This window comes from Gavialis gangeticus, unplaced genomic scaffold, assembly GCF_001723915.1.
Source record: "Gavialis gangeticus isolate Ggan-Ray unplaced genomic scaffold, GavGan_comp1, whole genome shotgun sequence".
Classification (NCBI taxonomy): Eukaryota; Metazoa; Chordata; order Crocodylia; family Gavialidae; genus Gavialis; species Gavialis gangeticus.
This window is the reverse complement of record NW_017729014.1, coordinates 13,508,035-13,514,236: the sequence shown is the minus strand read 5'-3', so window position 1 is coordinate 13,514,236 and position 6,202 is coordinate 13,508,035. Positions and strand designations below refer to the sequence as shown.

At 49.2% G+C, this 6,202-nt stretch overlaps 1 long non-coding RNA gene across 2 annotated transcripts in view; it reads right to left on the bottom strand.

Annotated features, from left to right (window-relative positions):
• The window catches only part of LOC109293715, a 57,572-nt gene that overhangs the window by 21,830 nt on the left and 29,540 nt on the right, over positions 1-6,202 (bottom strand). For both annotated transcript variants that reach the window (XR_002096373.1, XR_002096372.1), the window contains exon 2: positions 226-548. This is a non-coding gene — a long non-coding RNA (uncharacterized LOC109293715). The remainder of the gene's footprint in view (positions 1-225; positions 549-6,202) is intronic.

Sequence of the window (6,202 nt, the reverse complement as noted above, 5' to 3'; positions counted from 1 at the left end):
CGGACTTGAAGATCTACAAGGTCCCTTCCCACCCTACTTCTATGATTCTACGAAAAGAAAGAATAAAAATGGACTGCTCCTCTAATGAGCTTTGCATGCCAAGTTTCAGCAATTTTTTACTGCCGCGTTATAAACCCCTGAAAAACAAGCTTTAAGGGTGCTTATCAATTACATAGATTACCCATTGCGCTCATCATTTTTACTCAACTGCAAATGCCTTCCCACCTTTCCTTCTCCTTGCACAGAGGAAAAAGCCCCGAGGGAAAAGCTGAGATCCTTCAGGGGTCCGGCTGTGCATTCTCAAGACAGAAAGGAACTGGATGGCCTGACAAGCCCCGAGTGAAATGAGGCGGACGGCCTCTGCTCAGCTCCTAGGGGTTATTGCACCACCTGACCCGGCGCCATCCGTCATAGCAGAGCAGTCACCCATCGTGAAAAGACGCAGCATGGACACCATGTGAATTATCTCTGACCCCTAGAAGGGCTGGCTCCTCCAGAGCAGGTTGGGGTCGTCAGGAGGGCAGCGGAGAAAAGCTGGCCTACCAGACCTGCAATTAAAAGGAGCATTTCAGAGACCAGAGGAAAAGGTGACGGGTTCACGGCATGAACCTGTCCTCACGGTCTGAACAAGAGGGCTACAATCTCAGTTGCCAGCACAGAAGCATTGGTGCTTCCCGGACCCAAGGAACAGGCTGGGTCGCCTATGGACACAGCGCACGACGCCAGGCTCACGGGCCAGAGCGGCTCAGACCACCCCGGAGAAGTAACAGAAGAAATGGATGCCTCAGTGGTGCGTAATCCTTGTGCACACGGTATGCTGGCTGGTGACAAAGCCATGGAGCTAACTGCTGTCAGCACATCTGTTAGAAGCCCCAATTCTCAGGTGTTTATGGCTTGGCTGTAAAACATTTGCTTTGGGCAGAACTTTGGTGTAAGGAGGCTTTGCCACATGGTCAGATCAGTAGAGTCCAGCCCCTTCTAAGAAAGAAAAGCCCCCCATAACATCTCGCTGTGGGCCCAATCCTGTAATCCCTCTGTTCCAAGACCGGGCAGAGGGTGTGCGCACAGATGGGACCTGGGGTGTGCAGTGGTGAGAATCGTACGAGAGAGAAAATTCATTCTGTGCTTTTGGCCCAAGAGAATTATTTTAATCAATGAAAACAATTGGCCCAGGCCAACTTTCAAATATAAAAACAGCAAAATAAAACAAATAATTGACTTAATACATAGGTGATTGGATTCAGATGCCTCTTCCCTTTCCTCATTGATGTCCCAATCCTGCAATTTTATGCTCGTTAACAGCCCTAGTTCTGCAAACACACATGCATGGGACTGCTTACCCGCGTGAGGTCTCTTAGTCACTACTGAATTCAGCTGGACTGAGATCATGGGTAATGTAACTCACTTGAAATAGCATTTGCTTAATCAATTAATCCCACAAAGATTTACATGACTCCTAATGCTATGCGACTAACGAGTTCACTGGGGTTAGTCGTGGACCCAAGTTTTCATAGCACTAGGACTTAAAATTGGGCAAGCGATTAGTCCATTAGTAATTATCAATATTAAATAACAGATCCAATCTCATTTGAGATTCTGTAGAACAAAAGCAACTAACTGTGATGCTGATTGCTGGCTATTGGGCTTGCTTGGTCTTTTTTTTTTTTTACCCCCAAAATGCTTTGCTAAGCCACCTGGTAGGCATCAAAGACGCATTTTGATCCTGTAAAGGGTTGCGCATATGGTACTGCTCTCTTACACGGTGAAGCAATTGCATATTTCAGGGCTGAGATCCATTTAACACTCTCGAAAAGCCCCCAAATTAAAGAGAGTTAATATGACCCCCCCGCCACCCTTTGGGTGACAGAGGAATCCACTGGTCTCCGGACCAGCCACTGTCCTTTGCCAAGTCATTTTTCCCTTCCTGGTTTATCCATTCTCATGCTTTCAAAGAGGACAGGTGTTACGGCTCTTGTGTGGGTTATCAATAGGGACTGAGGGGTCCCACTTTCAACCCCTGTCCGTAAGAGCAGATTCTCACCAGGGAACACTGGCCTGACAACTCAGGCTGTTATCGTGGGCCATGGACTTGTACGAAATCTGTGTCAGAGAAAGAAAAGACACATGTGAGAGTTACAGCTGCTCTGTGCAGAGCCTTGGGAGGGCTTTTTCTTTTTTTCCTGGGATTTTCACCCCGCCAAAAATCACAAAGCTCCAAATGTTTCCATTACTCAGCTCCTGGGTGAGTAGGAAGAGAGGGTGCGAGTATTCCCTGGAGATTTAATTGCACTCCCCCACCAAACGGGCGGAAAAATCAGAATTAAGGAACCGCTCTGCAGCTGTGGCAGGTGATTCCAGGAAACACGATTGCTTTTCTTGCCACAGTGTTGGCGCGCTGTCTGTGCTACTACAGCTAGAAGCCATGGGCAGAACTGTGGCCCCAAGTCACTGCCTGTGTGGGTAAATGAGGCGGATGACTAAAGAGAGACCACATGCCAGCAACTGCTCCCAGAGCCACTGGGCATAAGGCAAGACTCAGGGCTAGTCTGTGCACTCCGGTGGTGCTGTGTGCATGGGATGGGAGTTTATTGTATCTGCTCCAACAGGACCCGCAGCAAGACGAAGAGCATTCCTTAATCCTGCCACCTCCATTACACATTTGCATGCAACTCAGCACCTTTTAACAGTCCCATAAGATATCGTGCAAGTCCCTGACCCTAAACTGGGGATCCCATTATGCAGTGCTGTTTCAGGGAAAAGCCACACTTCTGCATTGTGGAATCATGGTGCCCCTATAACAAGAAAAAAGAAACTCGAGAGAAAAACCTTACAAGGAAGAGATGAGCATGAAAGGCTGCCCATGAAGGGCTGGGAAGGGAAGCCCTCCTGGCTAAACAGGGAAATCACAGTCCTCCTTAGAAAGAAGAAAGAGGCGTACAAACAACGGAAGCTGGGGACAGGCCTCAAAGAGGACTATACAACAACAGCCCGCACTTGTAGGGAACAAATTAGAAAGGCTAAGGCGGCGACTGAACTTAGATTAGCAACGGGAATCAAGGACAACAAAAAGTTCTTCTTTAGGTACACAGGGAACAAGAGGAAAGCAAATGGGAGTGTGGGGCCATTGCTCAACAACTCAGCACAGCTGGTTACTGACACTCAGGAGAAAACTGAACTCCTGAATGACTACTTTGCCTTGGTGTTTCTCCAGGCCATAAGGAAAATCATGCCAGATAGGGTACAGAATGAGCAGGGCAGAAATGAGTGCCTCCCTACTGTTGCCGTAGAACTGGTGTGTGATCAATTAAAGAAATCAGACATATATAAGTCAGCAGAACCAGTTGAACTCCATCTGAGGGTGCTGAAGGGGCTGGCCAACGTCATTGCGGAGCCCCTGGCGAAACTGTTCCAAAACTCATGGCGCTCCGGAGAGGTCCCCGAGGACTTCAAGAGGGCCAATGTTGTGCCCATGTTCAAGAAAGGGAGGAGGGAGGACCCAGGTAACTATAGGCCAATTAGCCTAACTTCAATCCCAGGGAAAATCCTAGAAAAAATTCATTCAGGGGTCTATGTGCAATAGGCTTGCAGAAGGTAGGATTCTGAACAACAGCCAGCATGGCTTCATTGCAAGCAGGTCTTGTCTAGCCAACCGCATCTCCTTTTACGATCAGATATCTCACCACCTGGATAAGGGAGAAGTGGTGGATGTTGTACACCTTGACTTCCAAAAAGCCTTTGATCTGGTATCCCACGATGTTCTTGTGAGAAAATTGGAAGATAGTGGGCTTAACTACAAGACAGTTAGGTGGGTACAAAGCTGGCTGCGGGGTAGGACCCAGAGAATCCTACTGAACAGATCTGTATCGTCCTGGCGAGAAGTGGGCAGCGGTGTCCCGCAGGGGTCAGTCCTTGGTGCTGTACTTTTCAACATCTTTTTTTCAAATAATTTGGATGAGGAGGGTGAAGACGAAGAGCTCACTGCCCAGGTTTGCAGATGACACCAGGTTATGGGGAGTGTGGTCACACTTGAAAATAGGCTACAGATACAGATGGACCTAAACAGGCTGGCAAGTTGGGCAAGTCCGAACCAGATGAAGTTCAATGTCAAGAAGTGTAAAGCGCTCCACTTGGGGACAAACAATCCCTTGCACACCTACAGGCTTGGCAATGCCAATCTGTCCAGCACTAGGAATGAAAGAGACCTGGGGGTAATAATAGACCACAGCATGAATATGAGCCAGCAGTGCGACTCTATTGCCAGCAGGGCAAATAATGCATTAATCGATGCATGTCCAGCAAGACCAAGGAGGCAATTCTTCCATGCCCCCTTGCACTGGCGAGACCCCAGCTGGAGTACTGTGTCCAGTTCCGGGCGCTGCACTTTAGCAAGGACGTGGTACAACTTGAGAGTCCAGAGAAGGGCCACCCATATGACTAGAGGCTGGTACAGCAAGCAATACGAGGAAAAGCAGAGGGACCTGGGATTTTTCAGCAGCAAAAAAAGAAGGCCGAGAAGGGACTTGGTAGCAGGTTACCACTACATCAGGGGAATACATCCTTCTCTTCTTTTGGAGCAGTCAGTTGCCCAATGCGCTCTCCGAATGCCAGATGCAATACTGCAGGCTCACGTTAAGGTAACCCGAACAGAACCTAGGAGAGGCGAAGAGCGGATCCTGTCTCAAGGTGCCTGGCTTTGTGTCCTATGAGAATTAGACCCCACTGGTGACCATTTACTCAGCTAAGATGGCCCTGGGATGTCTGGGAGGCTGCTCCACTGGTCTCTAGTTGTCACCTTCCCGGTGTCCCACGGTTGGAAGGAGAGCTCGGGGAAGGTGAGTTTTGCAGCACGCTCTGAAAACAGGTCAGCTCATCTCCCACAGGCCTATGTCATAACCAGAGCTAGGAACACCATCTTCTGTGCCCACAAGCTGTCTCTGAGCACAACTAGCCACATCTTTCCAAATGAATGGATGAGTGAATGATGATGCCGGTCTCCAAGGTAAACGGGCCTCAACTTGAGGGGATTAAGGCTTGCTTTAATGTGGAGCAGCATCGGTTTAACTTATGCCCATCTAGTTCAACCACTGCTAAAGCCGTTCCCTTGAAACCCAGCGTATTTCAGATGATTAGGAACAAGTTGAAGTGAAAATAAAAAGAAGTTGCCCGGAGCCAAAATCAGAGCCTCTGCACAGGGGTTGGCACCGCTTCGATTCAGCTACTTAAACTGAAGCAGTCCAGCGTGATGTGCAGATGAGGCCAGAGACAATGGCTTTGACCTGGCTCCAGAAGGGAGCAGGGGAGGCAGCGAGGCATGCAAAACACTGGCACAAAGCACGTTCAGCAGGTTTCCCGGCTCTGGAGGCAGGCTGCTGCACAGCAGCCATCAGACAAGCCCCACAAGTATCTGTCCACGTCTCACCCTGACCTGCTCATGATTACAAATACCTCATTCCTACCCTCCACCCCTGGCAGAGGGAAACCAGACCCGCGGGAGCCTCCTACAGCTCAAACCCTTTTGGGCGAGCTCCACAGCCTGGAGGAAGAGAGAGTTTGAGGTCTGGCTTCCTCGCAACACACCTGCACACGTCCAGACTGTGGCCAGCTAGCGGGATTTGAAGCTTTAGATTGTGGCACCAAGACCTCACGTAATAATTGGCTGCATTCCCCTTTTTGATCGCAACAAGCCGAGACCTTCCAAAAGGTCTGAGGAGGTAACACCCTTGTGGGCTCGTGTACAGACTCGCAACGTAAACTCTGCTCATGTTACCAGGCTGCCCATGAAACATCTGGCTTCCACCTGCCATGCAACCATCCGCCAGCCCCTCTACAAGGCTGCTTTGCTGTGCCCAGATTGCATCGGAGAGGGAGTCCTCAAGGCCAGGCTGCATCTGAGAGGAGCGAGTGTCTAAGGCAGTTCACAAAACTGAGCGCAAAATCACATCAATTGTAAAGTGCAGGTAACAAGTTCATTAATAAAAAACAAAACTCCAGAGCATACTTTTAATTTTTAGGGGGAAGAAATAATGGGGGTTTGGCCCCACCTGCTTTCCCCGAGTACAGGCCAGCTTCTCAAATGATACAGTCTTAGCTTCACTGATATTATTGGAAGTAGATCAGTTTACACCAGATGGGATCTGACCCTAATAGTTACCCAAATCAGCATTCCTCCTTTATCCTCTCTCCCGCCCTAGCTGTCTCAGTT